This window comes from Argiope bruennichi, chromosome 2, assembly GCF_947563725.1.
Source record: "Argiope bruennichi chromosome 2, qqArgBrue1.1, whole genome shotgun sequence".
Lineage (NCBI taxonomy): Eukaryota > Metazoa > Arthropoda > Arachnida > Araneae > Araneidae > Argiope > Argiope bruennichi.
The window spans coordinates 142907718-142920300 of NC_079152.1; the positions used below are offsets into that span (position 1 = coordinate 142907718).

Below are 12583 nucleotides of genomic sequence, written 5' to 3' on the forward strand. Positions count from 1 at the left end.
TCTGTGCTCTTGTTTTCTCTTTTGAAATGATAGCAGTTTTTAAATGTGTGATTTATTTTTTAAATCGTAATGAAATTTGAATTTTTTTTAATATTTTATAAATAAAAAAATACTATGTTCACATTTAAATTATAAATATTATAAACGATTTATTTTATAAAATATAGTTTAACGTTTTTAAAAGTTATTCATAGCAGAACAGTCTTTCATTCAAGTAAGATTATTTAACACATTTAATTTATACATCTCTAATAAGCTATTAAAATTATTAATTCACGAATATTATACAGAACCCTACATTGTTTTAAGTTAAATACAGCATTAACTAAATAAGAAATTACACGAATAGTATATACTAACAGGATTTTTTTTTAAAAAAAGAAGTAATTTGATATGTATATCGAAACATTGTAATATGATTTTTTTTATTTCAATAAAAACGAAATCATTAAAGAAAATTATTTTAAACTCCTGTATGGAATAAAATTTTTGAAATGTAAAATCTTTTTATTTATATAATTTATTTAAAATAATATATGCTTACGGAAAGAATAATGGAGAGAACCAAAATTGGGATGATACATACTGATGAAACGGAAACTTCAAATGTTAAGGATGAGTTTATTGATACCAAAAACATTCTTTGAAAATTCTTACTTTAAATTCGGCGAAAGATAAAATAAAACTTAAGGTTTATTGATGTATCTTTTCCCTCTTTTATATGAAATAAATAATTAATTAACTGTTCAAAAGCATTCTTTGAAAAACTTTCCTTACATTCATTAAAAGTTAAAATTTATGGTTTACTACTGAAGCCCATACTTATTTTTAGTGAAATAAATAATTAATTATGGTTTTTAAAAATGATTAATGTTAATATCTGAACATTTCCTTAAAAATAACTCTCTAAAATTTGATTTGTAATAAATAATGACAAATAATTTATACTTAATGTAAAATTAAATCTTCTAGATTCTTTAATATCTTGAGTTATGAATATTTATACTACTTGAACACTTTTTCAATAATAAAAATTAACAAAATAATCTTTCCACTATCATGTCTCTTAAGAAAAGTTCCATGCTTTCTGTGAGTACACGACGAAAGCAGGAGCAAATACATATAATTAATCCATTCACGACAGTCATTTGGGAAATATTAATGAAATTTGTTAATAATATTATTACTATTAATAAATTTCTTAATTATGTGTCATTATTTATTATCAATAGCTTATATATATATTTAATATTGCGTACCATTTAAATGTATGACAGTAACCAAAAATATTTTGTGGTAACATAAAATGTAAAACTTAAGGAACAATATGATTTGTACAACTATATACGACAAAAAAAATCAAGAAAATATCTGAAATTTAAAAAATAATAATAATAAACACAGTACAATTTTGTGAACGATTTTTATTCATATATCTTCCTATACTTATTTGACTTTAAATGCTGTATAAAGAAAACCCTGTATAAATATATTTTATTGCATACCAATTAAGTATAAAAATGTAAATTATTTATTTTTTCACCTAGCAGTTAAAAGCATCAGAAAATTTTAGACACATCAGTCAGTACATTCTGAATAAAATTTAGTACCAGCAGAATCATTAAAAATTCGTTCTAGATTTCACAAGCATCTAAAGCCGAAATTGCTTGATTTAATAAAATATGTTGTTTGTTTGCATATTTGAAATCGAGACGTACTTATTGGTTGGTGGAGATAGTGACAAATAAAAAGTATAGACACAATGAAATTACATGTTTAGTTTCATGTCAAACTTGAAGATAGTGAATGTGCAAATGTTAACGAAACATCACCTTACTTATATTCCGAAGTGTCTCTATTAATAATCAAGACGAATGCATGAGTATGTGAATGTGTATGCTGACACTCTTCAAGCTTGAACATTTGACATAAAGCTACAAATTTTGATTCATATTGCTTTGAAGTGTGGGATGTGTAGATTAGGAAAATTTTATTTTTGAATAGTTAAAATTTAAACGAAACATTGGGGTTTTTTTGGGAAAAATTTTGAAAATATTTCTGGAAACAGACACACACACACAAACCAGTTTCAGGAAATATTTTATTGCGTTATTTTTCCTTTCTGTTAAAATCTAAAGTAAGAGCAATGTATGTCTGTGTAGCTTATAAGATGAATATAAAGGAATGGTTACAATGTGCTACGAAATTTAGAAAATAGATAATAAGCTCAGCATTTAAAATTTAATAACATCATGATGTCATGGTACTGTCTCTATTAAAAAAATCATGTGCACAATTTGCAGGATATATAATAGACAATTAAAATAATATGGTTTTAATTTGGGGTTATTTGTCAGAATAAGGGGTATGAAGTTTTTTAAAAATAGACCTCTGAAAATAGAATAATGTTCTCATTATTGCATCTCAATGAAAAGTTACGACTAACAACGAGAGCTTAGGCCAACTCAGATAAATGATAAACATTCAATTTCAGAATATATGCTATTTTTCATCATTAACGAGAAATATTTCTTCATAGCTTATTCAAAAAATTACTTCAAATATTATACATAGAAGTACAAAAATACATACCTTTTTTTTCTAACATAAATACTACCTGCGAACATAAAAAAATAAGCTGAATAAGCTGGGAATAAGCTGAAACATCATTTAATTTAACATAAGTAAGAAAAAAATAATTTATTTATAGAAAAAGTATGAAAAGACATGCAAAATATTTTTAACGAATAATACCAAATTCCAAACGATTTATTTTTGATTTGTATGTGATCTGAATCGAGAATTGAAACACTGCCAGATAAGAAATAGGAATTCCTCTGTGGATTGTCAACAGGAAAAAATTAAAGTGCAACAATAAATAAACAAACAGTGCAGATATTCTTGGCCAAGCAACTACTTTAAAACTGAATTTAGATTATTTTCATTATTATTTTTTTAATAATAATATATATCTAATAAATTATTAAGTAATAAATATAACTAATTTTTTATTATTTTTTGGCAATCTATAAAATTAAATCCGATTAAGTATGGGAATTAATAAGTAAAAAAAAATCATTCATTCAAGCGATGATACAATCTATGAAAATTCGAATGCTCTTAACTAATTAAAACAAAGCATTTAAATTATTTATTTTATACCAAACAATTTGATTGCCTCGGAAGTTTTAATCGTAAATTCTACAAGTAGTCCACTCTCAAATCTTTTAAATCCTTTCATTTGTTCATAAAATATCCTGTTCGTTTACACACTTAAAACTCTGGATGCACTTTTATTGCCAAAACTTCGAGTATAAACTAGATGGCGTCTGGCGAGAATTCAAATTATTTCTGCAGGTTAATCGTCTGATTAAAGCGTCCTGACTCTTCAATCGATCTTTTATGATCTTTTATGCCTCGCAGCATTTTCGAGTCAAAATGGTGTAATTGAACTTTCCATCAAAGCTCGTTAAAATTTCATGCTTTAATTGCAGCTCATTACGTTGAGTGGGTAAAAGCATTTAATTAATGTGGGTCTCTTGACAGAATACTGAAATCTTGCTGAAGAATTTTCGGTGATAAACTAGTGAAATTTTGGAGGCTGAAATTTATCTTTAGGTGACTCGAAAAATTCTAATGGGTATGATTTTTAGATTATTGTCCATCAATATCGATTTTGTGTCATCATCATCAACGAACTTGTAAGACTATGATTAATGTAAAATATTTCAAAATTAATGCCATTTGGAAGAATTGTTTTAATTCATTTTACAGTTTAATTTAATTGTTAATGATAATTTTTATATTACTTTTTTTTGACAATGTTATTTTTTAAATTTTATTAATACTGATCGGGTTTTGGACGTACTTCATCAACAAGCCTAAACTGTAGGTTACTTATGCTGTTTTTTCTTTACTACATTTTTATAAACAAAATAAATTATTTTTTACTGTTTTCTGGGTAAATAAATTATTTAGATATTCTTAAAAATGTTTTGAATCTATATTTGTATATTTCTCAATGAAAACTATTCTAAAAAAATGTAAAAAAGAAGTCATATCAAGTATAACAGTATTTCAAATTCATAAAAAAAAAAAAAAAAAAAAAAAAAAAAATTGAAGATAAACAAAGAAAAAAGTATTTTAAATATAATACTAAGCAGAATAATACTTTTGTACCCAATTTAATTTATTTAAAATTACACGGCATTTACTGAATTGCTTGAAATGCTCAATATTCCATCCTTAAAATGTGTTTATGTATCAAATTATGATGGGTATTAAAACATTGTTCTTTCAATACTTTTACATAAGATGTTGTAAAAGAACATTATTTCACGATACTTTCAACGGTATACCGTGCTCTTAAAAATTATACAATTTAAGCTTTCAACAAAAGATGAAAATGCACGATTATAGATTTGTAAAAAAATTGAAAAACCTTTACATGTCATTAAATTAATGACAATACTGGTAAAAGTTATGCCAAAGATTCTTTAAATTTTTTTTTTCGAAATTCAGAAAAAAAAAAGAATTTATGGCAATTAAAGTTATGCCATTAAAAACACACTAAATTTTAAAATTAATAAATTCGTGATTTTTTTTATGTAACACATTTTTGAAATATTGTATAAAATTGTCAAAATCTCATTTAATTTAGAATTTATTGCAATTCTAATTGAACTTTTTAAGCCATTTGTGGAGCATATTCCTACCCTCCAAAGTATACTTGTGCCAAATTCGGTTCCTATAGAGTGAATCATGTCTTTTGCAATATTGCACCAGCACACACTCATTTTTCATTATTCGTAAAGATAATGTCAGATCTTTTGCAAACATAGGAATCGTAACTTTTTAATCGAATAATAATTATGCCTTCTAATGCCTTCTTTCCTCATCTTTCAACTGCAATTTATACTATAAATAAGATTTTGGTTACATTTTTTAAGTATTTATGTGTTGGTTGGAAAATATAACGCCAAACACATACTAGTTACCACTTGAGATACTAGCTGATGATGCTATTTTAGTGATAAAACGAAGAATATATACATCCATTTATTTCAAATTTTGCTCGTTGCCTAATTAAGTATAATATAAATTAATTAGGCATTTTCTTTCTTTTGTTAATTATTGACCTTTATACTTTTATAGGGAGAGTCTCTATGTTTATATTAAAGATCTGTTTTTAAAGCTGAATCCCGGAGGAAACCACTGAAAAAGAATTCTTAAAAGCAATAGAGGAGAGATTTTCTTTAAACAAAAAAATAAGGCATCAGAATTTGTGGAAGTCTAATTTTGACTAAAAAAACAGCTGAAAAATGTTACAAATTTTACCTTTTTCCAGATATTTCTCAGATTATTTCATAAATACGTAGTTTTTTTTCTGAATAACTAAATCTTTACTAGTGTTAAGAGTAAGATTATTTTCTTAAATTTCCTTTTTTACATTTAATTAATGATGCTAAATTGCTAATCCAAACATACTTTCTTTCATATAAACTAGAAAAATGTAAATTGTTCTTCGGAATTTCTTCAGTTATTTTCGTAAAGTTTTGTAGAATATTATAATAATTCTTGAACTATTCTTAGAATTATTTCAGTAAAAAAATAAAAATTTGTTTTTGATTATGTAGTAAAGATAATTTTACCTATGACATTGCAATTCCCATAGAATAGCAATATCATAAATATTTTAAATCATTTTATTTATTTACCCTTTATATGCTCTTAACAGTGTTGTATGAGATTTTAAATCATCCTTTAACATTTAAGAACATTTCTTTCCAGAATATCAGTTTGCGGTGGTTGCAGAAAACCTTTGTAACAGTTTGTAATTTTTCTATAAATTACTTTGGCATCAATAATATTATCCACTTAATTTTTTAAAAAACTGGTAGATAATAAGAGGATTGTTTATATTAGAATATTACCTTCAATAGTATGTTCGATATGAAAATATTTTCATTCCAAAAATCTCCAGATTTATCAACAAAGACTTCAGTGGAGAAAGTATAATGTTTATCATGTGAGAACATGATGTTGTTTTGGTTAGGAGGTTTTGTAGCTCGAAATCACGTGGACAATGAATATTGAAGCTAGAAATCGTGTAGGCAATGAATAAAGCATAAATGGCCCTTTTCATCATCATTTTATAATCGCATATATTTTTTTTACCTGTTTTTACCAGTATTGTATTATTATTATGCATGCTTCTCATAAAACAGATGCGTTTTATAAACGTTGACTTGCTTTTATCAGTATTGCTTTATTATTACGTATGCTTCTTTGGCAGCAGATGCATTTTTTAAAAGGTTGACGTAGAACTATGATATCATAGCTGTTATTTGCATGACATGCAATTTTTTTCGGAAGAAATCAAATAATTTAATTTTTATAATATTTTCAAAAAATTTCACTCGCGTTTAATAACAGTTTTGATAAAAGTATTTTCAATTTCCCCCAATGGGGAAATATCCCTTCATTCATTCATAAGAGGGAAAGATTGAAGGATTTGATTCCTGTTCTAAGATTAATCCATTATGAAACTGTTTTATGATCTCAGAAATTAGAAAATAGCAGTTTGTGTTTACACAAATATTGTTTTCATAAAAATTCTATATAAATTAATATGTTTAAATATTTATTTGTAAATAGTTTATCATTTGGAAATCGCATTACTACAGAAACGCTTGTTATTCAGCTACCAAATGTGTCATTCCTTTTTGTGAGAACATGATGTTGTTTTTGTTAGGGGGTTTTGAAGCTCTATATCGCGTAGGCAATGATTAAAGCATAAATGTCAATTTTCATTTTCAATTTTTTCTTGGCTGACAAAAACGTTTTGAAGCTCTCGTAAACCGGTTTAAACTGGTTAATGACTTAAAATAATTAATAAAAATAATGACTTAAAAAAATAATGTTCTCACATAATAACTTGAAATTTGCGATCGTAGATTTCATTTCTTATATATTAAAAATTTATTTTGGATTATTTAGATAACGGTAATTCTTAATCAGTAACAAAGAGTTTAACGTTTTTATAAAATTATTACTGAAATAAAAGCAACATAACTGTTTTATATTTAAAGAGAACTTTTTAATCGTATTTCGAGCATGTTTTGATTTGGAAAAATTTTGATACATAACGAAAAAACTATCTTTTATTGTTTGAAAATAAAATCTCTGATATTCATGAGCTCCGAAACATTTTCAGGAAAACAATAATTAATTCAAAGAAAAATTTATCTGTTAAGTAGGATGGAAAATAAATGAAAGAAAAAAAAAACCTTGTTCCTCTGGTTAACTTGTATATTTGTTCTCTCTAACAATATAAATATTTATTTTACAAAACATTTTGGAAGAGAAAATGCATACCTTGCAACTCAAATTTGTTTTTGTTTTTTGCATATTTCAGGAACTTATTTCTTTTAAAAGAAGATACATAGTCTATACATATAACTGAATGCATTATTGTTTAAAAATTCTTCTCTGTTAAAGGATAAACTGTTTCATTTTTTTAAACAAACTGTGAAAGAACACGACTTCTTTAAAATTTTATTTGCAAACATGATTTTGTGATGAAAGAAATGTTTCAGGAAAATATTGCTTTACAATTTTTAACCTGTATAAAATTTTTCTATTCATTAATTTTCCAAAACAGCAAGAATTTACTGTCAGCAAATATTTTATGTCAATATTTCTTTGTATATTTTGTCTCAGAATGGCGTTTTTTTCACTCTCATTAGTTTATTTAAGCAGTTTTTTTAGTGTTTAAGACATTCAGCTATCATTAAATCTTTTAATGCAACACTCTAAATCCTACCTTATGCAAATTTTCATAAATAAAATTATTTATTTAAACTGTTTGGATCTTGCAAAAATTTGTATTTCCATTAAAAAAAATATCTAGGTTCAAATATTTCTCTTTACTGTTATGAAAGTAAGAATCTTTAGTTTTTAAAATGCTTTCGAAGTTTTTCATTCAGCAGATCTTCAAAGGAATATTGTTTGACATCATTTTCTGACATAAAATTTTTGAATGAGATTATATAACTAAACATTCAGCAATTCATGCAACTTTACATTTCCTTACGTAAATATTAAATACTTCTTAATTCAATAGAAGAGTGAAAGATTTCTAATCCAAAAAATGAATGTTATTTAATAAACGTGAAATAAGTTATTATTCAAATGTTAGAATACGAATTTAGACACTAAGCAAATTACCTGAAATCATCTGCTAAAAGTCTTTTCTTTACATTAATAGAAACAGTCAATATTTAAACAGAAACGAGTCTAAACCAACATATGCATTAAGCTAGAAGAAAAATGCAAATGAGGTATTCAGAGAGATGAATCTTTATAAATTTATGATGTTTTAATCAGAAATATATATATTTATTGAATGTTCTCCTCTTCGCGAAAAATAAAGATTTTTTTACAAGACAAAAAGCTGCATTATTTGATAAATCAAAATCCTATTAATTTGACTGTTTCTAGAAGGTATGTTTAAATATTTTCCGTTTAAACTGATTAACAAAGAGAAAGAAAATAAGGTTCAAAATATAATTACGTTATTATTGATCTATGTATTCCAAGAATTACGTTATCATAACTGGCTCAGAATCGATATAATGAACGATGGAGACGAGAGTATTTCTGTAGCTTATTGAAATATAAATTATCCATTTTCCTTATTCAGTGAATTTCCCTTTTTTATTTAAAAATATTTCACTTTTATGGAAAATTGTTTTTTTATAGAATAATGCTTCTTTGGAATATTTTATTATGAAAATAAATTTTAATTTGTAATTAAAAATATTGATCGCAATATATTTGTTTTAGAGCAGATATCCGTTATTTGGAAAAAATAAGGAATAAAGATTACATTTTCAACCTTTAAGTTAAGAATAAGTATTAACGTTTGTGAATCAAAATAAAACGGATATGTTTAATCAAAATCTAAATACAATTTATTAGATTTTTTTATAAACAAATGTTTAAATGTTATTTTTAAACATTTAAACATTTAGGTGAGAATGGAACATATAACGATTTAATTGTTTTCAAATATTAGTCAGTGTATTCGTTTTTTAATTGAAAATAATTACAATGATATTATAAACAGCCCTATGATTAAATTCCAAATTGCATTGAATTATCTGATGCTTAGTTTATTCACTACAGATTTGGCTAAATGGAACTCAAATAGTTTTTGGAAATGTTCACGCAGTGATGTTAATGAAATTTAAAAAGACTTTCTAATAGAGATTTTTTTTAAATATTATTCCATTTTTTGAATTGCAAACAGTCCAATCTTAATAATTTTATTCCGATAATTTAAATGAGAAGTTTTTCCTGTGTCTTTATTATTTGGTGATACAATTTACAAATAGCAAATCTAACAATTAATAAATGCTTGTTCACTTATATTTGTTAATGTTAAGTTTATTAAACATTATCACAGCATTACAGTGATAAAAATTCGTTTCAGTGTATTATTTATAATGTTGGACTATAAAAGATAAATAATTCATGTCTAAAACTTTTGCAAATAACTAAAAAAAATTAAATGTTGTATGCCAATCAGCATAAAGACATTTCAAAATAAATATGAAGATAATTACCATTTATTCCTCCATACCCCTTATATCGTATTTGAAAATAGACATTCCTTACTATTGATAAATATCAGTCTTATGAATAAAAATTAAATATAAATTGCTTTTGCTTCAAACGTTTTCACTTAAGTACACACAGTTGATATGAAAGCTATTTAATAAACATGCGGGAATATTATCAGTTATTTTTTGCAATGAACTTTGCTTAATTAAAAGACATTAAAAGCATTCGAAAAACAATTCATTCTCATTAATAAGTATTAATACACAGCACCATTGTTTGAAATCAGGGATTCTATAGAATGGTTAAACTTTTTTAGACGAAATACGGAACGCAGTTTCTTATGCATTCTAAATAATGTCAAATGATAAACGGAAAAATAGAATTTTCGTAATTTTTGTCAAAGTAGTTTGCTTTGTTTAATGTACAATTTTCTTTTTTGTTGAATAAAAGATTTTCACATGCCTTTCTTTTGCTATTTACTCTATATAACTTTTGTATTTCTGTAGAATGTCTGGCTTTTAATGTCTTACTTTCATCTTTCGCATAAATAACATTTTTCATTCTGTAGAGTACCTAGGTGTTATATACAATACAAGGGGGAAATATATATCATTAAAATGATTTCCATGTTTTCATATTTCTGAAAATGACGAGAAACTCTATAGAATATTAGTATTTCATTTTTTGAATATTTTCGTTAAAAAAATTTACCTTCTTTTAAGATCCTGACCATATTAAAATTTATTATTAATTATTTATCTAAAAATAACTAACATATTAATACCACACGTTTAAAAGCATACTTCCAGTGCGTAAGCGTCAAACGATAAATCAGTCTCAAGAGGATTTTCACAATGGCCAGAAGCAAACGATCATTATCACTTGGGATTCACTTTAAGGTGATTTGAATATGAGTAAAGCAGACAGTGCAACGCCCATTACTTCACTCTTTGAATATGTACTTGATACAGCTGAAAAGAAGTGGAAGAACTATTTCCTATTTCACTGGAGGGATAATTATTTTTCTTTTCAGATGTCACTTCTTTGTACGATGAAGAAGTAATTTAAAGTTTCCTGAGCATTTTTTGCAATAATTTACATTAGGATGTCCTTTTAACTTCTGTTTGTGGATGACGTACTTTAATTTTGTATTAAATTATTTTTGCACATGAAGATTAGGGGATTTATTATTATATTTGTGCAAATGCACTCCCAATAAATGCGTCCTATTCAATGTGTTTATATGATCGAGATGTTACAAAAAAGGGTTTCATTAATCTATGAGATATTATAATCTATGAATTTTTGCTATTATCCTGTTTATTATTAATTATGAAATATATATTATAAATATACATTAATTATGAAATATATATATAATTGTTGAATACTGATTTTTTATAAAAGTTTTTGTAGCATTATTTTTCTTCAAGTATATAATATATATTTACCAATGACATGTTACAATACATTGTGTGTCAGCATACTTACCCATTTTAATTTAAAATTTAAAAAAAAAACTCCGCAAATATTAAATTTTATTTTGATTTTTTATTTATCTCCTAAATAAGTGGATACCAAACTTTTTTATATTTTTTATAACTCTTGTTTAGAAATATTATTTTCTACCCATATCTCTCTACAGTTATCAGCAATTAAAAACTTCGTTCAATTTCATGCTTAAAAGTTTTCATTGAGAGTTAAAGGCTTAAGTTAACTTATAAATAGAAACAAATCTACAATTAATAATATTCGCTGGATTTAATTTTTATTTCACATTTTCTTCCTGACAATTTAATTTCAATGTCAAATTTAGTGAAAATAATTTCACTTTAACTTATGATGAAAACTAACACACGCGCATATTAATCAATTATTCATGTAGGTCTCAAAACAATGTTTTTATAAGATAACATTCGATATGTTCCTGGAAAACCCTGATCATAATGAATAACTGAAAATATGTAATGACGTCTAATGAATATACAGCTTTTGTGAGAAGGAGGATGATTCTTTCATAATCTTACAAAATAATAAGAAGGACTGATGACAAATAATTGTTATCAATCAAATAATATGTCTTAATCTACTTCTTTTATTATTTAAATTTAGAGAACATGAAATTCGAACTTTAACAATTGTTATTTTTCACATGGAACTAAAGAGAATAAACTTCTTTAATTTCACTATACGTTTGTGTTAAGAGCTTTACTTTTGCAAAGTCATAACTGATCTATTGAAAACTCCGAAAGGTACAAATAGAACAAGTTATGAACTTCTGTTCTAGATGATAAATACTTTGAAAGATGTTTCTCTTCGGCCTCGACCTGGTCGAAGTTTGGATACTAATTAATTTAAACTTAGCTATATTGGCTGTTGAGCTTGATTGACAAGAGCAAACTGAGATAACTTCAACGATTGTTTAACATATTACTTGTAATTAGGTAAATCAAGAGCAAACTGGGATAACTTCAACGATTGTGTACCAGATTACATGTAATTTGGTAAATCAAGAGCAAACAGAGCTAATTGTAACAACTGCGTAGCAGATCACTTGTAATTCGGTAAATCAAGAACAAACTGAGCTAACTTCAACGATTGTGTAGCAGATTACATATAATTTAGTAGTAAATCAAGAACAAACAGAGCTAATTGTAAGGATTGTATGGCAGATTACATGTGATTTGGTAAATCAAGAGCAAACTGAGCTAACTTCAACGATTGTGTAACAAATTACTTATAATTCAGTATATAATCCTAAAATATAATTAATATATAAGTTTTTTCATATACTGAATATTTTTTCCAACTCTAAAATGTCTTAATATATTCATCTTTACCTAAGAATCATCATTATACCAAAACGTTGATAAAGGAACAAACTAAATTTGAAACACTTATTCGCCGTTTTAGGAGAAATGCATTGACATTAATTTAACTACATTTCAGTCTGAAA

General features: G+C 25.3%; 1 protein-coding gene across 1 annotated transcript in view; it reads left to right on the top strand.

Annotated features, from left to right (window-relative positions):
* LOC129962115 (tyrosine-protein kinase transmembrane receptor Ror2-like) overlaps positions 1–12583 on the top strand; it is a 224446-nt gene that overhangs the window by 985 nt on the left and 210878 nt on the right. The window lies entirely within an intron of this gene.